At 41.6% G+C, this 25,044-nt stretch overlaps 1 protein-coding gene across 10 annotated transcripts in view; it reads left to right on the plus strand.

Annotated features, from left to right (window-relative positions):
- Nucleotides 1-2,800: 2,800 nt before the first annotated feature.
- EXOC2 (exocyst complex component 2) overlaps nucleotides 2,801-25,044 on the plus strand; it is a 237,385-nt gene continuing 215,141 nt past the window's right edge. For all 10 annotated transcript variants that reach the window (XR_002828487.1, XR_002828488.1, XM_023751403.1 and 7 more), the window contains exon 1: nucleotides 2,801-2,951. The gene's annotated coding sequence lies outside the window, so the exon portion shown is untranslated. The remainder of the gene's footprint in view (nucleotides 2,952-25,044) is intronic.

Here is a 25,044-nt window from a genome sequence, read left to right on the forward strand (position 1 = left end):
TGCCCCATTTCCTCCTAATGACAAGGGTCAATTTTTGTTGCCTTTATGGTGAAGCCCAAATGAAGAGAGGCCTTTAGATTTAGTGGAACTTTCTGTCCCCTGGCAGAGCATCTTCCCCTGATAGAAAAGCCAGGACTCAATCAGAGATGCAGCACTCTGATATATATATATATATATACCAAAATATATATTGTATCCCTTGGCACAGCAATCCAACCCTGAGAAATATCATCCACAGGCTGGAGCCTTAGCTGTGCCTTTAGAGGCTGTTCTAATGTTCTATCATTATGCTCTATCTCACAGCTTCTGGGTGTGTGATGTATGGCAGTGGATCTTGTGGTATTGTTCCCTTTCTCATACCTCTTTCACTCTAAAAGGAGTTCCTGGCCCCAGGTGATATTATGGAAATCCCAACAATGAACAATCAGATTCTATGTGAGCAACCCAATAGCAATGCTTGCCAGGGCCCTGCAGGCAGGAAGACAAACCCAAACCTAGGATATGTATCTGGGTTTGTGGAAATGAACTTGTTGCCAAGTGACTGCCTGGTTTTCTTGAGGGAATGCCACAATCTTTTTGCAGCAAGCGTTCAGGAATCTGGAGAAGGGCCACACATAAATGGATACACTAGACAAGAAATATAAATTTAGAAGGCATTGGGGGAGCCAGACAGATACATACTCTCTAGTGGAGTGGTTCTCTGACTTTTCCATCCCCTTTGCTTTTATTTACTAGAATATACATATGCCCTTTAGCAAAGCAAACACACAACAATGGTAAGGTTTGGTAAACAATAAAGGATTATCAGGTTAGGGGAATTGCCTTCAGCGGTTCAGCCAGCAGCAGGTAATAATATGCTGAATATCAAAGTCCATCAGCCTTCTGATGGACTCCTCACATTTATTATGCTAACTACTGCTGGTCTTTGCCTCCAGCAAGGGAAGGTACATTACCATTGGCTGCACACTGGCCACTGCAGGTGAAGGGGGTGGTCATTCTGTCTAGATCTGCCATCCCTGCCACCATGGCTACTCCATTCACAGGCCCATTGTACAAATATGGGGGTGACCCAGGACAAAGGCTGGTCATATTTCTTCGGCACTGGTGCCCCTCTGCTGTGGATGCTCTCTTGTGGGCATTCATGTGACACATACAGATGGGCAAAGATGAAGTTTGTGTGTGGTACATGTGTGAGTTCTTGGGGTGAGAGGTGGCAACACCCTCACCATGGTTATGCCTCTGTTTCATGGCTATGCTCCTCTCTACTCAGCTGTAACTGGTCACTGCAACAGGTCTCCTACCTTTGGGAAGTTCTGGTCTGGAAGCAGGTAGCATACTCTTGATCACATAAAGTCCCAATGGCAGGTAAATTCTCCCAAGAACTTCACCCCATCCTCAGCTCCACTCTGATGGCAGTAAGCACAGGCTTCTTCCTGCATGCCTGATACTAACCTGGTTCAGAGCTAGTTGGGTGAATACCTTCCAAACCTCAAAGAAATGTCTGACCCCAGTTGTTTCTGGCTCTCTGTGTGATGTGGAGTGACTTTAGGGTGACCATATATTGTCCAAACAGGGACACTTTTCACAGTAAAAAGGGCACTTTTGATGATTAAGCCAGGACAACAAACAAGAAACAAAGTTATCGCATGCAGAGTTGGAACCCCCTAGTTATCTGCTACCTTTTCCAATCTCAGTGGGCAATTCCTGGACTACTATAAAAATCCCTCTGAAAACCCTGTCACACAAGCTTAAACTCCATCATCCTCCATAATGTCATTTTTTTGCATAGACTCTTAACTCCTTTGCTTCTTCTGCCTTGTAAAACTCCAACCATAGTTACAAGTAGTTTTCTACTACCTACCTACACCACAGTGGCCAAAACATACAAAAGCATGATGACTGGTTCTATTTTAAACTTAGTGTTAGGCCCATTCTTGAGTTCCATTATGCCCCACTTGGGGCTCTTGCCCTGCCTGGGGATTGTAGGTTTCATGATTAAGGCCTTCCCTTTCCAGTAAACTGCCTAACCGTTTCTAGTGGATCGCCTATACCTGGTTCCACAGGTTACTCTGACTGACCTTTATAAGAGATGTAAATATCCCACTCCCCCTACTCTACCCCCCTGATACCATGTTGGTCTGAGCCCTTCGGCTAGCAGATGTAATATTAAATTTATAATTCTTTACCCCTTCTGGCCTCATGAGTTACTCTGTTCCTCCTTCGGTGACCCTAATACTTAGGATGACACATCCCAAGAAGGTTTTACCACTTTTTCTTAGTAATTTGCTTCACAATATCCAAGACAAAGATTTCACTCTTTCTCCTCAAACCTTCCTTGCCCCTCATCCTCCATTATCACGGACGATCCTGCTGCTTCTTTGGCTAATAAAATAGAAGCAACCAGAAGAGTATTTTGTCATTTTCCGGCACCACCTTCCACCATCCCCCATGTCATTTCCTGCCTAGACTGCTGCAGTTGCTTCCTAAGTGACATTCCTTGTCCTCTTGCCATGTCATGGGTTACCCTCAGCCTACCCTGTTGTCATCCACCTTCATACAGGTAGCGCCTGTGCCACGGGTGTGTTCACCGAGCTAGCTGAATTTAAACGATCAATGCTCAGGACTTGCAGGCTGCAGACTGACTTTCTCCTCCACAACTTCCAGGGTCCAGTGGCTTTTGCGTGTCGTCCTCGCCCCGCCCCCGCCCCCGCCCCGACGCCCCGCCCCCCCCGTTCCTCGCCCCGCCCCCCCGTTCCTCGCCCGCCCCCCCGTTCCTCGCCCCGCCTGGGTCCATCGCAGACTCGGCGCTCGGCTGCCCGGCGCATCGACGCCCTCGGCGCTCCGGGCGGGCGGAAGTGGAGGCTGGCGGTTGGGGGTCGCCGCCCGACAGCTTTTCCTGGAAGCGACGGGGACCCGGTCCGAGCTGCTGGAGGGGCGGCAGGGAGGCCCAGGTACGTGTCGAGCCTGGATGCCCTGGCGGCGGCGAGCCAGCTTCCGGAGAGGCGGGTGGGAGCTGCGGTCGGCCCGCGCCGGTCGTCATCCTCTGTCCGACCGGGAGGGGAGTCTGGTAGCCGCCTGCGCCTCGCGGGGCCGGGCCCGGGGGCTCTGTCCTGCCCCCTGAGCCGGGGCCACCGAGTTAGGTCTGAGGATGTGTCGGTGCCAGGCGAGCGGTAGGAGCGGCTTGCGTCCATTTGCCTCTGGTTAGGGCTACACTGGGCATTTCTCAGGCGTCTGTCACAGTCGTAGCATTGCCAGCTGGCGGCTCCGGTTCCACTGGAGGTAGGTGCCGTTGCAGAACCAGCCCAGAACGGCGGGTGACCGGCCGAGTCCTGTCCCTGTGAGCTGCCCTCGGGACCTGCCGCCCGGCTGCGGAGCCGGCTCCCCGCTCAGTAACTCGCCCACAGGCCTGGCGGCGCCTGGCCCGCCCTCCGGGGACTTAGTACACGGACGCTGCCTCAATTCCAACAAACACTTCTTGAAGGGAAATAGGCTAGTTTTAATCATTGAAGGCTAATCATACTAATAAGTATGAGAAAATTTGTTTCATTGTTTTTCGAGTCTGGGAAAACTTAAAAAAACTCTCTAAAAATCAGTCACAGGTTAATGAAATCACTGGGTGCCCCGTATTGGAAAGCTGCTACCAATTCAGGCTAATATGGACCTATTTCCTAATGAGTAACACTGTTTCGTTTGTGTTAGTATATTCCGGGCAGGCTCCGTGTACCATACTAATAACAAAGGCACTGAAACCCAGAAACTTGCCCAGGGTCACCTGTGTGCTCAAAGGTGTTGAATCAAGGGGGATAATAGAAAGAGGATGATATGTGCTTACTATTTCAATGTTCTCTTAGGTTTAAGAAGAAACAATAATTTTAAGCAGAGAAGCAGAGGATTCCCCAGTGTAACTAGGAAGTTTCACAAAATGATTTTTTCCTTGTCAAGCATTTAATTTCCTGTACTGCATATCATTTTGAAGGATTCTCTTTCGAAAAGACAGCTGTTAACCTGCTAAGTGAAATTTACATTCCACAAATATTTGAGAGCATGTTATATAAATCTTATGGGAAAAGAAATTGGTACTCGAAAAACTTTGCAAAGGCAGTCTTCTAGTAAAGGACTTTGGACAATTTCGAGGGTCAGGCAGAGGCAGGATCAGGTGGTGGAGGACATGCTTTTTAAAGTTAGTCTCTCACTTTTTCACCCATTCTCTAGCTTACTCTTCATCTAGCCAGGATTCCTAGTACAGCTCTGATGGCGTAGTAGGAACTTGAATGTTCACTGAATGGGTAATTTTTGGCTAGTATTAAATAGAGAGGATTTTGAAATGGACTAGAATGTGAGATAGCATGAATCACAGTGCTAAGGAGAATGCTGAAGTGTAGATTGTTCTCAGACTTCAGGGAACGTGGCCCTGTGTCCCCTGGAGTGGCTGGTGAAATCCAATGGTGTAGTAGTGTCCAGTTGTAATCACACGATTCTATGTTTATGTTAATTTAAAGTAATTGTTATTGATATAAACACAAAGTAATTGTTGAGAAATTACAAATCTTGAAGGCGTGGACACACTTATAGATATCCTTGGACTTCAGTTTGAAAATTATAGTCAAAGGTATTTTGGCTTAGTAGTCAAAGCAACCACCAATCTGCTTTGTAGCCTGGACTGTTTCTTAGCCTCTTTGGGCTTCAGTCTCCATTTTCCTATAATTAGAGAATACATAAAACTAGATTATTTTTCAGAGTTCTTTCTGCTTTGAAGTTTTCCAACTCAGTGAATCCTATAATCACTTAGCACTTGTCTTATCCCTGTGTTGTCTTAGGGGCTATAGTTATTGCTGATATTTACATATCTGTCAAAAGACTAAGCTCTTGCTGGACAGGCATTAGTCTTAGTTATTTTTCTATCTACTAATTTTAGCATATGCCTGACCACATTGGGAATAAAATAATGTTAGCTTAGATTCAGAAGGGGCATTTTTACCATTTCAAAGAATAGCTAAAAACTAAACTATACTATTGTGTGTAAGTACCGCAGAAATTCAGAGAAGGGAACGATATGTTGAGGTAGAGTAATTGGGAAGGCTTCATGGAGGTCAGACCTTGATGGGAAGGGTGTGGCCTTCAGAGGGAAGGCAGGTGAAACATCTGGGCAGTACAGGAGTAAAGACCCACTGACGGGTAGGTAAGTGATGCATTTTGAATTATGGAGTGACTTGAAGGTCAGGCACAAGAATTTGAAACTGACTGATTAGGCTCCCCCCCACCCCCCTTAAATATTATATTAGGTTTGCTCAAAAACTTGATGTAATATAGGAGGGGACCATACAGTTTGCTTTACTTATGATTTTGGTTTTAGTAATTCTTTCTACTTACTATTTCCCACTTAGAGAAAATCTTGGTGCAATAATGGAAAGAACAGTGGACACCAGGATTTAGGAATCCTGGATTTTAGTTAATTGGAACGTAAACTGCACAAGATGGACCCAAGCATGCCTTTGTTACCTGGAACAAAGTTACCTGGCTCAGAACATAACTTTGTTACCTGGCACAAAGTTAGCATTAGTAATCATTGTGCAACACTGAATGAGTTCTCGCTTTGCTACTTGCTAGCTGTGCTGCTTTTGGCTTAGCTTCATCAAAATGAATTTTTTAGGCCTTTTTCACTTATATAGTTCTGTGATTTTGGATGGCTTATGATTTTCTTTTTCAATATGTTTTTATATTGATTTCAGAGAAGAAGGGAGAGGGAGAAAGAGATAGAAACATCAGTGATGAGAGAAAATCATTGATTGGCTGCCTCCTGTGGTCCCCCAGTGGGGACTGTGCCTGCCACTGGGGCAAGGAATCGAACTGTGACCTCCTAGTTCATAGGTCAACGCTCAGCCACTGAGCCACACTGGCTGGGCTATGATTTTCTTTTTATTGTTGACATTACAGATGTCCCTTATTCCCTACCCGTCATACCTCCCCTCTTCCCAGATGTCACCCTTCCCTCCTTCTGGCTGTAACCACATTGTTGTCTGTGTCCATGGAGTATGCATATATGTTCTTTGGCTATTTCTTCACCTTCTTTCATCCCGTCAGCACCCCCGACTCCCCCAAATCTCCCTTCTGACATCTGTCAGTCTATACCATCTCTATATATAAAAGCCTAAGCAACCGTTCGACCCTTCGACTGTTCGACCAGTAGCTATGATGTACACTGACCACCGGGGGCAGGCGTTCAACATATGAGTGGAAACCACAGGCATGGAAACATGGAACAGACTGATGAATCTCAGAGGGAAGGGGGAGGGTGGGAAGAGATTAACCAAAGATCTTATACGCATACTAGAGGCCTGGTGCATAGATTTGTGCACCAGTAGGGTCCCTCAGCCTGGCCTGCGGGGATTGGGCCAAAACCGGCTCTCGGACATCCCCTGAGGGGTCCCGTATTGCAAGAGGGCGCATGGATTCTTTCAGATTGGTTCATGGTTATAATTTTGTTAACCATAATTTTGAGATGGAGCAGGAGAGAGATGATTATTATAGAAAACTGGATCAAAGAGTTCATGACCCTGTTGCTAAGACTTGTCTGACTTGTGGTAGAGCTGCTCAGGAATAATAGAGTCTGAGTTTATAGAAAACTGAAGGAAGTAAATTGCCATTCTTTAAAACCCTTTCCCCAATTTCTCTGGGAGATCTGTTTTGGGGTCAGTTCAGCCCAGCCTCAAGGGGCAAGTCTATCCTTGGCTAGATTGAACATGACTCAAGGAAGATGTGGCGAAATCAATAGTTTGATTATGTTGCTGGGTAGCCTGAGATACTAGTTGAGTATAAGTTTATGATTAAAACTCAGTAGGCAGCTCTGCAACCAGATTTTTGTGGAGTCCTTTACATCCAAGATGGCTCTGGACTGGATAAGTCTACCTAGTGCTTCTCAAGCATTAATCTGTACACAAATCACTAAAAATGTAGATTCTGACTTAATAGGATTTGACTGGGATCCTGAGATTCTGCCTTTCTGATTTGCTCCCTCATGATGCAAGTTTGAGTAGTATAGGGAGAAATAAGATAGGGTTTGGGAATTTTTATTTTTTTGATATTTTTTGAGGGGAAATTTTTACTTTACTATGGCTTTATCTAAGAAAATAGTGCTTTAACATTAGGAGGCTTTCCTTGGTCTTCAGTGAGTCAGAGCTTCTATATTTCCAACTCCTAGCTTTACCTGAGTTGAACCTCTGGGGACCTGCCAGGGTAAGACACTTGCACACCTTTTTTGTTCAGATTTCTTGTCTCTTATTTAAAAAAATTCTTAATAGTAAAACAAATTCTAGACCTATTTTTGTAGTTACATTTTTTTTGTTCTCCCCCAACCCCCATAATATTACTGCTACTAGTTATTTTTAGTCTGAAGTTATGTAAAAATGATACTTTGGAAAATTAAGATTGTGACACAATGAAATACGGGAAAGTTATAAAATTAAAATTTTCTGACGTCTTTTGAATAAATACTTTAAATATACCCTGTGTGCTTTATTAAAGGAAAAGAGGCAGGCGAGTAAAACTAATATAATGTAAATCTAAAAGAAAATGCATTTATTAAAGTAATTATTATAAATTATAAGAAAATGTGGATTTTAGTCTTTATTTTAATAAAATGTTTTTATAATGGTAATTTTCTCTTCTGACCTGTGATGGATAGGAGGTTAATTGAAGTTAAATGGATGCTTTGTTAATCCTTCATCAATTACTAAATTGGTATGGGGGAGTGCAGGTCAAGGCTACACAAGGCCATGACTAGCTTGTTTTCTTTGGGAGGTTTTTTCCTTTCTCCATACCACACATCATTCTGTCTAGCTGTAAGTAGAGGAGACTCTGCTCTCTCTTCCTCCCTCCCCCCTCACTCCCTTCCCTTTTCTCAGTCTCTAATCTCCTCTCCCTCCCCAGCCCTCCCTTTTCCTTCTTTCTGTGCTGCAGAGTGACAGCTTGTAGATGTTGCGTGCAAGGAGTTCAGCTGGTGCTGTGTGGTCCCAGTGTGTGGTCTCCACTCAGCCCAGAGGCTGCTAACAGGGTGGATGAGAGAGAGAGCAAGACTATTTACTTTAATTTATTTCGGATGCCGGAATTGTGTCCAGAGTTTCTCCAAAGCTTGATTCCACATAGCTAGTAGCTTCAAATCCCTTACAGCTGTGGTGCAGTCTCAGCACTGCAACTGGTCTCTCCCAACAGTCATTTTACATAGCATCTGCCTGTTTAAATCGCTCTCAGCTCAGAAATGTTAATGACACTGCTGAGTGCTGTGATTATTTTGCTTTCACTATGTCATATATATGGCCTTGAAGAAGTTTCATTTGAGGCAGAGCTAGAGAAGTAAAGCAGAAAATTTAAGATAAGTGACAAAGTTGATGTATTTTTAGAAATTGGGAAAGCTATTTATTATACAAAATTTGGGTCACATTAATTCAACTCTGCTTATATAAAAAAATCTGGAGTTACATGACATATTGTCATATTTAACAATTTTAATAAAATTAACCAATTTAAGCTGACAGTTGATTCCTTGACCTTTTTTGAGCATCTACATTGATTTTGGCATGCCTGTTTATTGTAGTTATTATATTTGTCGGCAGTAATAAATGGCTTATTTCATCATAAAGATTTAACAAGTTGAGACAAATGAAACTTTGTTTTCATGCAATAATACACATTTAGAACAATATATTTTCCCCAATTTTTTTCATTATAAATGGCTTAGCAATAGCTTCTTGATTTTGTTCCTTTCTCATTTCAAAACATTCTTGTTGAGATGGTCAAGTATTTTATAATTTAAGTAAGCATGTATAGACTCAATATTAGTTGGGATTTTGCATAGTTTGTTCATTTCCCTGTCTTCCTAGCAGTCTTGTTGGAATGGAGTTTCTATTATTGATGTGTTGTCCAGGACTACAAAATCTAGGCCATTGACATTTTCCAAAAGAGTTATTATTGCACCTTATTGTTGTTCTACTGCTTTTCCCACTACTTTTAATCCCGAGTTTCAGTACAGTCCTGTGCACTTAACGATGGGCATAAAATCTGAGAAATGAGTCATTAGACAATTTCATATTTGTGTAAACATCACAGAGTGCAGTTACACAAACCTAGATGTTACAGCCTACTACACATCTAGTCTGTATGGTAGCCTGTTGCTCCTAGGCTACAAACCTGTACAGCATGTTACTATATTGAATACTGTAGGCAATTGTAACACAGTGGTATTTGTGTTTCTAAACATATCTAAACATAGAAAAGGTACAGTAAAAATATGATTATAAAAGATAAATTATGGTATACCTATTAAGGTACTTAGCATGAATAGAGCTTGTAGGACTGGCAGTTGCTTGTGAGTCAGTGAGTGAGTGATGAGTGAATATGAAGGCCTAGGATGGACATTATTGTATACGACTGTAGCCTTTATAAACACTGTACATTTAGGCTACACTAAATTTATAAAACAACACTAGATTAAATCAAAGCACAGGAAAAATGATAATATCAGGAGACATGGATGTAAAAAACTATGGCAGGAGTAATGCAGCATGCTGTTTTTCAGCAAACTTTTTTTTAACAAATAGAAAGAATACCTTCTAAAATAATTAAAAAAGTATAGTATAATAAATATATAAACCAGTAACAGTCATTATTATCAAGTACTATGTACTGTACATAGTACAGGGTGCGTAAAGCCTTCCTTACTCCCTCACCTTTTCAATCCTGGCGATGGTTTCTTTAGTCTCATTTGATCTTGAATCAGAAGATTTCAGGAATTTAGTAGTGTCAAATGCTTTTTTATTTTTTATTATTTTCTAAAATTTTATTTATTGATTTTAGAGAAAGAGGAAGGGGAAGAGAGACATTGATTTGTTGTTCCTCTTATTTATGCATTCATTGGTTCATCAAACTGAAACCTTGGGATGATACTCAAACCAATGCTTGAATCGGCCAGCCAGAGTTCAAATGCTTTTTTAGAAAATGCTATCATCCTGTATTCTTGCATCTATTTTTTTTTTTTTTGGTTCTAGGTTTGTGGTGATAATGGTAATCTAATGCTTTAAATAATTCTGAAGCAAAATTGGTCTGTTCACAAAGTTGTGCAGCTGTCACCACTTTGTTAATTCTGGAGCATTTTTATCACTCCAAAAGGAAACTCTGAACCTACTATCAATCCTTTCCCATTACCCCTCTTCTAGCCATCACTAATCTACTCTCTGTCCCTATGAGTTTACCTATCTTTAAATTTCATATAAATAGATTCATACATCATACGATATGTAATTTTTGTGTGTCAGTTATGGAAAAATATATGCACAGTAGTAATTAGTTTATATCTTTTACATTACCCTATACCTTTTACTTAGCAAGTGAAAATTATATGTATGTATGTGTGTGTGTGTGTGTGTGTGTGTGTATTGTTAACAGAGAGGAAGGGAGGGGGAGGAGAGAGACAGAAAATCAATGATGGCCCTGACTGGTTTGGCTCAGTGGATAGAGCTTCAGCCTGCTGTCTGAAGGGTCCCAGGTTCTATTCCAGTCAAGGGCATGTACCTTGGTTGCAGGCAAATCCCCAGTAGGGGGTGTGCAGGAGGCAGCTGATCAATGTTTCCCTCTCATCAATGTTTCTAACTCTCTATCCCTCTCCCTTCCTGTCTGTAAAAAATCAATAAAATATATTAAAAAAAAGAAAAGAAAGTCAATGATGACAGAGAAGCACTGATTAGCTACCTCCTGCATGCCCCACACTGGAAATTAAGCCCCAACCTGGGCCTGGGCCCTGACTGGGAATTGAACCATGATCTCCTGGTTCATAGGTTAATGCTCAACCACTGAGCCATGCTGTATTCCCCAAAAATGTATACATACAAATTAAATAATTATAAAGGTAGTGTTTATTAAAATACATTTCATTTTCAAAATTGAGCTATTAGCTGTTAAAGTATGCATATATTTTTTGGGACATAAATTACAGTTATGAAATAATCATTATAAATAGAATTGAAGGAATATTTTGGAAACTCACAAATATTTAACAGGAGCTGTGAAATGCTCTAGGCTTCTATTTGCTAGAAATGCCACACGCATCTATTATCTGTTAGTCACCCAGCTCTTTGGGTGAGTCATGCAGGATCCAATACCAACTGTTTTGAGTTTCACCAGTGTCATTGCTAATTTGTTTGAAATTTGATCTGGCACTCTAAAGGGATAAATCTTGATTGAACCAAATTCCTCTATGTTTGTTGATTTATTGATGATAGCCATTCTGACAGGTGTGAGGTAGTTTCACATTGTGGTTTTAATTTGCATTTCCTTGATAACTAGTGATGTTGAGCATCTTTTCATGGGTATGCTGGAAAAATAATATGTCCTCTTTAGAGAAATGTCTATTCATGTCCTCTGTCCATTTTAAAATCAGATTATTCTTTTGATGCTGAGCTGTATGAGTTTTTAAATATATTTTAGATATTAATCCCTTATCAGATATATCAGAGGCAAATATGTTCACTATTCAGTAGGTTGGGTTTTGTTTTGTTGATGGTTTTCTTTGCAGTGCAAAAATTACCTAGTTTCATGTAGTTCTAGTTATTTATATTTGCTTTTGTTGTCTTTGCCATAGGGGACATATCTGAAAAATATTGCTAAGGCTGATGTCTAAGAGTTTATTACCTGTTTTCTTCTAAGAGTTTTACGATTTTAGGTCTTACATTTAGGTCTCAAATCTATTTTCAGTTTATTTTTGTATATGGTATAAGAAAGTAGTTTAATTTTTTTTTTTTTATGTATCTGTCTCTATTCTGTTCAAAGGATTTATTTACTAGAGGCCCAGTGGGGTCCTTTGGCTTGGCCTGACATCCCGGCTCTCTGACATCCCCTGAGGGGTCCTGGATTGTAAGAGGGCTCAGGCCAGGCTGAGGGACCCCACCAATGCACGATCGGTGCCAGGGAGGGACGCGGGAGGTTTGCCAGCCTTGGAGGGCTCCTGGGCGTGTCCAGCCTGTCTCGCTAAGTGCCATTCGGCCGGACCCCAGCAGCAAGCTAACCTACCGGTTGGAGCATCTTCCCCCTGGTGTGGTTAGTGCACGTCATAGCAACTGGTCGACCGGTCAGCTGTCTGCCCTCTGATGGTCAGTGCACATCATAGTGAGCGTTTGAGCAGCCTTAGCATATCATTAGCATATTACACTTTGATTGGTTGAATGGCTGACCGGTCGACCAGACACTTAGCATATTAGGCTTTTATTATATAGGATTTTTATGCCAATTTTGTGCTGTTTGATTACTTTAGCCTTACAATATAGTTTGATATCAGGTAGTGTGATACCTCCAACTTGATCTTTCTCAAATTGCTTTGGCTTTTCAGGGTCTTTTGTGGTTCCATATAGATTTTAGGATTATTTGTTCTAGTTCTGTGAAAATGCCATTAGAATTTTCATAGGGATTGTATTGAATCTGTAGATTGCTTTGGGTACTATGGACATTTTAATGATGTTAATTCTTCCTATTCATGAGCACGTTATATTCTTTCATTTACTTGTGTATTTTTCAATGTCTGTCTTCATTGTTTTATAGTTTTCCAAATACAGGTCTTTTAATACCTTGTTAATTTTATTCCTAGGTATTTTATTTTTTTGGATACAATGGATTGTTTTCTTAATTACTCTTTCTGATAGTTCATAATTGGTGTCTAAAAATGATACTCATTTCTAAATATTAATTTTATATCTTGCTATTTTACTGAATTTATTAGTTTTAATAATTTTTGTTAGAATCTTTAGGGTTCTCTCTATATAGTATCATGTCATGTGCAATAATACAGTTTTACCCCCTACCCCCAATTTGGATGCTTTTTTTTTGTTGTTTTCTTGTTTGTTTGCTGTGGCTGGGACTTGCAATACTATCTATATTATAAAAGCCCAGTGGCCCTAACGCCATAACGACCAAAGACTGGTCACCAGGAGTCTGTGTGTGCAGCGAGGTATGTGCGGGTGGGGGGGGGCGGGCTTTGTGTGTGGCGAGGCACATGTGGATGGGTGGGGACTTGACTCTGGGTCCCATGGCACGGTGGGACTTGACTCTGGGTCTTTTGGCGTGGCGGGGTCGGGGGTCCCGGGTCTTGCATGACTTTGCGCACTGGGTCACTAGTGTTGAATAAACGTGAAAATGGACATCCTTGTTTTGTTCCTGCTCATAAAGAAGGTTTCAGCTTTTCACTATTGAATATAATGTTAGCTATGGGTTTGTCATATGGTCTTTATTATGTTGAAGTATATTTCTTCTATCCTGAGAGTTTTTATGATAAATGTTGGATTTTGTCACATGTTTTCTTTGCGTCTTTAGAGATGATCATATAATGTTTATCCTTCATTTTTGTATGTGGTGTATTACATTAATTGATTTGTGGACATTGAACCAGTCCTGCGTCAAGTAGGAATAAATCCCACTTGATCATGGTATATGATCTTTTTAATATATTGATGAATTTGGTTTGCTAATATTTTGTTGATGATTTTTGTATCCATGTCCACCAGGGTTTTGACCTGTAATTTTTTTTTTTTGTAGTGTCTTTGGTGTTAGGGTAATACTGGTCTCCTAAAATGAGTATGGGGTCTTTCTCTCCTCTTTAATTACTTGAGGTTAGGTATTAGTTCTTCTTTGAATGTTTGGTAAAATTTACCTGTGAAGTCATCTGGTCTAGGACTTTCGTTGGGAGTTTTAAAAAATTTTTTTATTACTGGTTCCATTTCATTAGTAGTTATCAGTCTCTTCAGATTTTTTGTTTCTTCCTCCTCAGTCCTGGAAGATAGTATGTTTTTAGGAATTTATTCATTTCTTCCGGTTTGTCCAATTTGTTGGCATATAATTGTCTATAGTATTTTCTTCTAATTCTTTTGTATTTCTGTGGTATCAGTTGTCACTTCTCTTTCATTTATGGTTTTAATGATTTGGGGCCTCTTTTTTGTGATGTGTCTGGCTAAAGATTTATAATTATGCTTTTAAAGAATAGTTTCTTGGTTTTATTGTTCTTTTCTATTGTTTTGTTAGTTTCTATTTTATTTATTTCTGCTCTGATCTTTATTTCATCCTTCCTTCTACTCACTTTGAGTTTTGTTTGTTCATTTTCTAGTTCCTTTAGGTTAAAAACTTCTTTGGCTCTCCCACAGATTTTGGGTTGTTGTGTTTTTATTTTCATTTGTGTTAAGATATCTTTTTATTTCTTCCTTAATCTCATTCTTAACCCATTCGTTGTCTACTAGCATGTTATTTTGCTTCCTTATGATTTTTTTTTGTAAATTATTTCTAGTCATACTATTCTGATTGGAGAAGATGCTTGATATGATATCAGTCTTCTTAAATTTTTTTGAGACTTTTCTTGTGTCCTAACATGTGATCTATCCTGCAGAATGTTCCGTGTGCACTTGAAAATAATGTATATTTTATGCTGCTTTGGGGTGAAATGCTCTAAAAAATATCAGTTAAATCCATCTGTTCTAATGTATTATTCAAGGCCATTGTTTCATTGTTGATTTTCTGTTTGAATAATCTATTTATTGATGTCAGTGGGCTGTTAAAGTCTTCTATTAATGCAATACTATCAGTCTCTCCCTTTATGTTAGTATTTGCTTTGTATATTTCAGTGCTCCTTCCTTGGGTATGTAAATGTTTATAAGAGTTATATCCTCTTGTTACATTGATCTTTTTATTTTTGTGAAGTGCCCTTTTATGTTTCTTGGTACAACTTTTATTTTAAAGTCTGCAAAAGTATTGCCAACCCAGCTTTTTTTGTTTGTTCCATTTGCATGAGATATCTTTTCCATCCCTTTACTTTAGTCTGTGTGTGTCTTTAGATCTGAACTGGCTCTCTTGTAGGCAGCATATATGTGGGCCTTGTTTTTTTTTTTTTCTTTTCTTTATGTATTCAGTCACCCTATGTCTTTTGATTGGAACATTTGGTCCATTTACATTTAAAGTAATTATTAATAGATATGTAGTTATTGCCATTTTATTGTTTTCTGATTGTTTTTGTAGTTGTTTTGTGTTCCTTACTCTCTTGCTCTCTTCTCTTGTTATGTTGGTGACTTTCTGTAGTGTTATGTTTGGATTTACTTTCCTTTTTTTCTTTGATATATCTTGTATATCTATAGTTTGTGTTTACCATGTGCTTCATATGTACCAAGTTATGTTTTTAATAATTTATTTTAGGTTGATGGTTGCTGAAATTCTAACATTCTAAACTTAGTAAAATTTTTACTCACTCATGCTTGTGTATGTTTTTGTTATTTCATTTGTGTGTGCATTTGTATGCTTTCATTGTTGTTGTAATTACACATGACCTTCCTACTACTTTTTCCTTTTAACTTTTGTATTAGCTTTATAGTTGGTGGATTCACAGCTTTTATTAAGTGCTTGCCTTTGTTAATGAAAATTTTTTCTTTCCTATATTTTTGTATTCACATTTTCAGTTTTTTCTTTTCTTCTTACTGAAGTGTCTAATATTTCTTGTAATACTGGTTTAGTCGTGATGGGCTCCTTTATCTGTTTCTTGTCTAGGAAGCTTTTTATCTCTCTTTCAATTCTTAATGATAACCTTGTTGTGTAGAGTAATCTTGGTTGTAGGTCTTTTTTCCAGATTAGGAACATTTTCTGTCATTACTTCTTCGAATAGGTTTTCATTCCTTTCTCTTCTCCTTCTGGTACCCCTGTGATGTGAATGTTGGTGGGCTGGATGTTGTTCCAGATGTCCCTTAATCTACCCTCACTTTTTTAATATTCTTTTTTCTTTTTGCCATTTTGCATGTTTTTGTTACCTTGTCTTTCATTTTGCTGATTGAATCCTCTGATTCATCTAATCTATTGATTCCCTCTAATGTATTCTTCATTTTAGTTATTGTATTCTTGACTTGTTCTTTCTTACATTTTCTGTATCCTTTTTAATGTCTTTCTATCTCTGAGTTTATCTATTCTTCCCTTAAGTTTATTGAGCTGCCTTTTAACCAGGGGCTTTACTTTGTATCTGGTTGCTTGTCTCCATTTCATTTAGTTATTCTTTTGTAGTTTTGCCCAGTTTTTTTTTTTTTTTTCCATTTGAGGCATGTCTCCTCATTTGGGCTGACCCCCTGTGCTGTTTCTATGTTAGGTAGATCTGCTATGTCTCCCAATCTTGGCAGAGTGGCCTTATGTAGTAGGTGTCCTGTGGGGCTCAGTGGTGTAGTCCCTCTAGTCACCTGAGCTAGTGCTCCCTTGTGTGGATTGTGCGTGTCCTGTTGTAGTTGTGCCTTGATTGCTTTTGGCACATTAGTAGGTGAGGTTGACCCTCAGGCTGACTGGTTGTGAGTGCTGGCCATTACTAGTAGGCAGTCTGTGTGTGGGGGCTGACCCTTTCATAGTGGAAGACAATTTAGCATGGCTCTTGTGCCAGGTGAGTCTTCCCTTTGGGTGTGTTGTGTGGATTTGGTTAGCTGTTGCTCTGATGTCATCTGAAGCTGGCCTCTGGGTGTGTTGGCAGTTGCTGTTTGTGCCCAATTAGGAACTGTCTTATAGGAAGTAAAAAGTGATTTGTGGTTGGTTGCCACATTTACTGACCTTGGATGTGCTTGGGAGAGGCTATTCTGCGATTGAGGGTGCCTGCTAAGGTTGGGATCTTTTGGTGGGCAACAGTGTGACCTGAGGCCAGTCACCACTTGTGTTGGGCTTGGGCCCACTTAGTTTAATCTATGTTCCAAACCAAGACTGCCGTGATTTGGGAATACCTGATGGGAGTGATAATGCATGTTGAGACTGGTTGCTGAATTCTCTGGGTTTGGGGCTTCTTATCAAGATGTACATGGCATGGTGCGGTTAGTTGCTGCTTGTTTATAGTTTGTGCCCCTTTGAGAGATTTTAGGAAATTCCACAGCCAGAACTTAGGTAGGCTACTTGTTTGGAAAAGCCACTTACAAGAATTTCAGCAATCCATGCAAGTTGGGTGGAGCAGGGTTTGGGAATTACCAGGGTGGAACAAATGGTGTTAGTCAGGTTAATGGTGAGCTCTGATTTGGCACCCACCTGCATCAGGCTATTGGGTAGAAGGAGAGCTCAACAGATGCCGGGAGCCGGTCCATCCTTGCTGCTTGACACAGTCGCTGCAGGGAAGAAACATCTGCACAACATATGTTTCAAGGGACGTGGCGTATATGGCATACTGTTCTTAATATGTTTGCTCCCCTTCTTGGCGCTATGTGTTTTAACCAAGGTCACCTCTCCGAGAAAGGTTGTTTCCCCAGGTAGGAATTTTTCCCTGAAGTTAGGGAGGGAATAAAACCCCTTAACTAAGTGCCAGGTGGGTAGTTAATCACTTTAACTAAGAACAATCACGCTTAAGCTACATAATCTTTACTCCCTGGAATGGAGATAAGAAACTCCCTAACTGCCAGAACCGGTTTGGCTCAGTGGATAGAGCGTCGGCCTGTGGACTCAAGGGTCCCGGGTTCGATTCCGGTCAAGGGCATGTACCTTGGTTGCGGGCACATCCTCAGTGGGGGGCGTGCAGGAGGCAGCTGATCGATGTTTCTCTCTCATCGATGTTTCTAACTCTCTATCCCTCTCCTTCCTCTCTGTAAAAAAATCAATAAAATATATTTAAAAAAAAAAAAAAAAGAAACTCCCTAACCTTTGGAATAGAAATTGACAGGATTAAAATCAACTGGTATAAATACAGATGTATCAAGACAACAGGAGACAGAACCTAGAGACAGAACCTAGAAACAGAACCTAGAGACAGAACCTAGCAAGAGAACATGGCAAAAGATCCTGGACAGAACCTGGCTACAGATCTTGGCTGGAGAACCTAGACACGAACATGGTGGGAGAACCTGGGATAGAACCTGATGACAGAACCTGGCTGAAGAACCTGGCTAGAACTTGGCTGGAGAACCTAACCAGAACTTCTCTGGAGCTCCTGACCAGAACCTGGCTGGAGATCCTAACCAGAACTTCGCTGGAGATCCTGACCAGAACTTGGCTGGAGATCCTGGCTAGAGATCCTGGCTAGGCTGCTGATCACCTGAATGCTGCCTCCGTGTCATTCCTTCTTCACCGACTCCGTCCACACCTTTGGGGACCCCTGGACCTGCTGGGGTTGGACCCCAACAAACAGAGGAACAATGACGCCTGTCAACACTTCTGTCCAGGAGAGCACTGCCCTACCCCTACGCCTCCAGCTCTCACCCTGGAGCTACTCAATTTAGTTCCTTCCTGTATGTCCCTGGTGTTTTTCAAGCTGCGTCTCCTGCACTTGAGCCTAGAGTGAGTGAGTTTATGAATGGGCAAGACTATGTATGAGCCCCTCAAGAGGAATTCCTGAGTCTCCAGCAGCCCTTTGTCTCACTCTGATGCAATTCTCTCTGTTTTTCATAGCCAGATGCTATAGGAACTCCTCCCAGCACTGATGCCCCATGTTGTGGAGCTTAGTGTGGGGTTGGGACCCCTCTCTCCTCAGAGGTACCTGCAGCTGCCTATTCTTAATTGCCACACCTTTGGTGTGGTACCTGCTTGTTTTGCATTTCTGCTCCTCCTACCAGTCTCCACATGGCTTTTTCTTTATATCCTTAGTTGTATTCTGTTCAGCTAATCTTCCAGTGTTTGTCAATTATGGTTGTTTTATTATTTAGTTGTAATTTTGAAATGGCTGTAGGAGGAGGTAAGCACAGTATTTACCTATTTTGCCATCTTGACTGGAAGTCTCCCAAGTTGTAGATACTTTAAATGTCCTTAAATTATCAGTAAATTCAATGCAATTAATACAGGTACTGTTCTAGATGCTAGCTATACAACAATGTATGGAACACACAAAAAATCCTGTCTCCTGGAACTTATAGTATAGTTAATTGAGGTAGAAAAAGAAGTATAGTATTGTTAGGTTGGTGATAATAACTCCCATCCAAATTCTAGTATAATTGATTATAGAACCTGGCAAAATATTTTAAAGTTCATTTGTGCCATCTATACTAAGAGAACTTGTTGAAGATTGATTGTCTTATGAGATATTTAGTTATAAAATGGAAATTAAATCATTATGTTATATTTACAAAATAGATTAGTGGGATAAAACATAGATTGTCCAGAAGCAGAGAATATTTGTCAGTGATAAGTGGCTATACAGATCAGTGAACAGTGGATTGATTGGTCAGTGAAATGGTATTATGGTCAAGTAGCTATTCAATACTCCAAAATAAATTTCAAATCAGTTTAATAATTAGATAAAACAGATGGCATGTATTAAAGTACCATGGACATGACTTTGAAAGCATGACTCTAGAGCTAGAGGAGAAAGGCCAATATTTTTAAAATATGTTTTTATCGATTTCAGAGAGGAAGGGAGAGGGTGTGATAGAAACATCAATGAGAGAGAATCATTGATCGGTTGCTTCCTGCAAGTCCCCCACCGGGGATCGAGCCCACAACCCGGGCACATGCCCTGACTGGGAATCAAACTGTGACCTCCTGGTTCATAAGTCGATGCTCAACCACTGAGCCACACCAGCCAGTCAAGGCCAATATTTTTAACATTAAAAGACTCAAAATTGCCTGGCCAGTGTGGCTCAGTTGGTTGAGCATCATCCCATGCACCAGGAGGTTGCTGGTTTGATTCCCAGTCAGGGCACATGCCCAGGTTGTGGGCTTGTGAGAATAAATAAGTCATCTTTTCTGTCAAAGAACAGTTTAGACAGCTGCCATTTTGGACTGCGTGATTTGGCGGCCACCATTTTGGCCACATGACTTGCAGTTCCCCTGGGAGCCGCCATCTTGAAATGGCAAAGGCCAACCCATTCCTTTGAATTAGCCAATCACAAAAGACTGTGTGCCTGAGCTCTAATCAAGAGTGAGGGGCAGATCATGTGCTTTAGGATTAAAAAGCCAAGCAGACCCCCTGCTCAGTGTGTGTGTGCTTCCAGATCATGTACTGTGCACCCTCCTGCAGGAGTAAAGATATTTGTCTTGCTGCCTGCCTCCCGGGTATGTTTTGTGTTCTACCAGGACCCATGAATTTGGGGCCTCACCGTATTTCTTACAGGCTCAATCCCCAATAGTGGGCATGCAGGAGGCAACCAATCAACGTTTCTATCTTCCCCTCTCCATCTTTCTCTCTCCAAAATCAATAAAACACCTCCCCATTTTAAAAAATATATCTTTATAGAAAGGAAGGGAGAGGGAAAGAGAGATGAAACATCAATGATGAGAGAGAATCATTGATTGACTGCCTCCTGCACGGCCCCTACTGGGAATAAAGCCCGCAACCCAGGTATGTGCCCTTGACTAGAATCAAACCTGGGACCCTTTAGTCTGCAGGTTGATGCTCTATCCCAGCCGTGGGCAAACTACGGCCTGCGGGCCGGATCCGGCCTGTTTGAAATGAATAAAACTAAAAAAAAAAAAAAAAGACCGTACCCTTTTATGTAATGATGTTTAGTTTGAATTTATATTAGTTCACACAAACACTCCATCCATGCTTTTGTTCCGGCCCTCCGGTCCAGTTTAAGAACCCATTGTGGCCCTCGAGTCAAAAAGTTTGCCCACCCCTGCTCTATCCACTGAGTCAAACCAGCTAGGGCAACATCACCCCCCCCCCCTTTTTTTTTTAAGTTAAAAAAGACACTCAAAATTTCCTAAGGGCAAAGAGAACCATAAACAATGCGAAAAGACAACAAACTGGGAAGTTATTGACAGAGTATATAATGGACAGAGAATTAATGTTCTCTGGTAAGAAATCCAAAAATCAAGAGAAAAGTGTGATAAAAAGATGCAAAGGTAGTGAAAATGGTTCACACACAATGCAAATTGAAACCATTTATTTTCTTTTGCTTATCAGATTGCTTTACACATTATAAACTGATTTTTATGACCTGGTGAAATTATGCAGGCAAGGGCAGCCACTAGTGCCTGGGACCGCGGGGAGGGTGGCCTGTCTCTCTCCCAGGCCACAGCCCCAGCTGCTGGCGCCTGGGACCGCGGGGTGGGCAGCTTGTCCCTCTCCACGGCCCTAGCCCCAGCTGCTGGCGTCCGGGACTGCAGGGCGTGTGGCTTGTCTCTCTCTTGGGCTGCAGGCACAGGCGCAGCCACTAGCGCCTGGGACTGCAGGGTGGCAGCTTGTCCCGCTGGCATCCGGGACTGCGAGGCGGGTGGCTTGTCACTCTCCCAGGCTACAGCCACAGCCACAGCTGCTGGTGCCTAGGACTGTGGGGCGTATGGCTTGTCCTATTCTCGGACCAGGCCGCAGGTGCAGGGGCAGCCACTGGTGCCCGGGACTGTGGGGCATGAGGCTTGTACCTCTCGTGGGCTTCAGGAGCAGGTGCAGCTGCTGGCATCCGGAACCGCGGGGCAGGCAGCTTGTCCCTCTCCCCGGCCGCAGCCCCAGCCGCTGGCACCTGGGATCGTGGGGCAGGCAGCTTATCCCTCTCCTGGGTCGAAGCTTGGCTGGTCCCCATTCCTCTCTCACGAGCTCATTTGTGCTTGGCTGGTTCCCATTCCTCTCTCCCCAGTGTTGAGTGTCTGAGCTGTTACAGCATGATGGCATGAGGGCGTGACAACTATTTATATATTAGCTCTTTATTATATAGCATAGGACTAGAGGCCTGATGCATGTAAATTTGTGCAAGAGTAGGCCTCCCTTCCCCCGGCTGCCAGCACCTTCTTCCCTCCAGCACCTGGGACCCGGGCTTTGCTCTGGTTACCGCCAGCAGGTGCCTGGAACCCGGTACTTTGCTCTGGTTGCCACTGGCAGGCACCTGGGATCCGGGCTGCTTCCCTCCGGCCACCAAATGGCAGGCTCGCGGGACCCGGGCTGCTTTGCTCTGGCCGCCATAACTGGCAAGTGCCTGGGACCTGGGCTGCTTGGCTCCGGACCTGGCTTCGTCCGGAAGGAAATCTGGAATGATGCCCGGAAGGATGTTCGGTCTAATTAGCATTTTACCCTTTTATTATTGTAGATACGATAGGATTATGTAGGCTTGTTTGATTGCATTATTGGCCATGAGATTGATCTCAGTCTCCAGCTCCCTCCCTTTTTTCATAGGACATCAAGTATGTATACTAATAAAAGGGTAATATGCTAATTAGACCAGACATCTTCTGGACATCCATCCTGTCGTCCTTCCAGACAAAGCCACAGTGGCAGGGGCTGAGGCAGAGGCAGTTAGGGCAATCAGGCTGGCAGGTGAGAGCAGTTAGGGGCGACCAGGCTGGCAGGGGAGGGCAGTTAGGGGCGATCAGACCGACAGGCACAGGTGCTTAGGGGCTATCAAGCAGGCAGTCAGAGGTGGTTAGGGGTGATCAGGCAGGCAGGGGAGCAGTTAGGGGCATCAGGCAGGCAGGCAGAGTGGTTATGGGTGATCAGGCAGGCAGAGTGGTTACGGGTGATTAGGCAGGCAGGCAGGTGAGCGATTAGGAGCCAGCTGTCCTGGATTGCGAGAGGGATGTCCGACTATCGGCAGTCGGACATCCCCCAAGGTGTCCCAGATTGGAGAGGGAGCAGGCCTGACTGAGGGACACTCCCCTGTGCAGAAATTTCGTGTAACAGTTCTCTAGTATATTACATGGTTCAAAAACCCAACTCTTTAATCATATAGTTGCTCTTTCTGGTTTGGCCATCCATACTAATGACTTGTCATGAATATTACATAACTATGATATTGAGGGCTTATGAATAATAAAGACACTCCTTGCATTTTTAGACCCCTTCAGAAACCAGGGACAAAGTACAGTCACAATCTTTATTTTACAACATACTCCAAACTCACTTAACTTTCTCTTCTGGAATCCATCTCCACATTTCCAGATTCTATGAATAATGTGCCATTACCTTGCTAGTCAATTGTAGATAAAGTTTATAACTTCCTTTCCCTCTTCATCTTCCTTTCCTGCTCCACAAACACATATCAGCTTCTTTGCCAGCCTCAGTACCACATTTGGTTAAATCAGTGATCAGTTCCTGCATTGGTAGGATGATATAAATCTTGTTTCTTTTGCTTCTTTTGGAAGGTTTCAAGAGCTTATTATTGGAATAATCCCTTTTCATGGCACCTGTTCTTTCTTTTTTTAATTTTTACTTTTTATTGTCTAAAGTTTACATATGTCTCCTTTTTCTCAATTGACCTACCCTTCCCCAGTCATTCCCACCCTGGGAAAGCCCCCACCGCCCTAGTGTCTGTGTCCTTTGGTTATGCTAATATGCTTGCATACAAGTCCTTTGGCTGCACTCTAACCACCCCTTTCTCCTACCATTTGACTCTGGATCTATTCTTGTTCTTCAAATTATGTTGATCATTATATCCCACATATGAGTGAGATCATGTGATATTTATCTTTCCCTGACTGGCTTATTTCCCTTAGCATAATGCTCTCCAGTTCCATCCATGCTGTTGGAAATGGTAAAAGTTCCTTCTTTTTTATAGTGGCATAGTATTCCATTGTGTAGATGTACCACAGTTTTTTTAATCCACTCATCTCTTGATGGGCACTTAGGCTGTTTCCAAATCTTAGCTATTGTAAATTGTGCTGCTATGAAAATAGGGGTGCATATTCCTTTCTGATTGGTGTTTCTGTTTTCTTGGGATATAGTCCTAGAAGTGGGATTACTGGGTCAAATGGGAGTTCCATTTTTAGTTTTTTGAGGAAACTCCATACTGTTCTCCACAGTGGCTGCACGAGTCTGCATTCCCACCAGCAGTGCAGGAGAGTTCCTTTTTCTCCACATCCTCTCCAGCACCTGTCCTTTGTTGATTTGTTGATGAAAGCCATTCTGACAAGTGTGAGATGGTATCTTGTTGTTTTGATTTGCATCTCTCAGATGATTAGTGACTTTGAGCATGTTTTCATATGTTTCTGGGCTTTCTGTATGTACTCTTTCGAAAAGTGTCTGTTTAGATCCTTTGCCCATTTTTTGATAGGATCGTTTATCTTCCTTTTGTTAAGTTGTATGAGTTCTTGGTAAATTTTGGAAACTAAACCCTTATCGGAAATGTCATTGGCAAATATGTTCTCCCATTCACTGGGCTTTCTTTTTGTTTTGTTGATGGTTTCTTTTGCTGTGCAGAAGCTTTTTGATGTAGTCCCATTTGTTTATTTTCTCCTTAGTTTCCATTGCCCTAGGAGCTGTATTGGTAAAGAAATTGTTAGGTCATGTGTCTGATATTTTGCTGCCTATGGATACTCCTAAGATTTTTATGGGTTTTGAGTTTATTTTTGTGTATGGTGTAAGTTGGTGATCTAGTTTCATTTTTTTTTTTGCATCTATCTGTCAAATTTTTTTTTGCATCTATCTGTCAAATTTCACAACACCATTTATTAAAGAGACTGTTTTGACTCCATTGCATGCTCTTGCCTCCTTTGTCAAATCTTAATTGAGCATAATGGCTTGGGTCGATTTCTGGGTTCTCTGTTCTGTTCCATTGGTCTATATGTCTGTTCTTGTGCCAGTACCAGACAGTTTTGAGAACCGTGGCTTGATAATATAGCTTGATATCTGGTAATTTGATCCCTCCAACTTTGTTCTTTCTCAGGATTGCTGTGACTATTCTGGGTCTATTTTTTTTCCAGATGAATTTCTGGAGAGTTTGTTCTAGATCTTTGAAATATTCCGTTGGTATTTTAATGGGGATTACATTGAATCTGTAGATTGCTTTGTGTAGTATGGACATTTTAATGATGCTAATTCTACCAATCTATGAAGATGGTATGTTCTTCCATTTGTTTATGTTTTTCTCTATCTCTTTTTTCAATGTCCTGAAGTTTTCCGAGTATAGGTCTTTTACGTCCTTTGTTAAATTTATTCCTAGGTATCTTAATTTTTTTGGTGCAGTGGTAAATGGGATTGTTTTGTTGGTTTCTCTTTCTGTGAGTTCATTATTGGTGTATAAAAAGGCCATGGATTTCTGGGTGTTAATTTTGTATCCTGCTACATTGCCAAATTCATTTATTAGGTCTAGTAGTTTTTTTGTTGGAGTCTTCTGGGTTTTCTATGTATAGTATGTCATCTGCGAATAAGGACAGTTTTACTTC

This window comes from Myotis lucifugus, unplaced genomic scaffold, assembly GCF_000147115.1.
Source record: "Myotis lucifugus unplaced genomic scaffold, Myoluc2.0 scaffold_21, whole genome shotgun sequence".
Taxonomy (NCBI): domain Eukaryota; kingdom Metazoa; phylum Chordata; class Mammalia; order Chiroptera; family Vespertilionidae; genus Myotis; species Myotis lucifugus.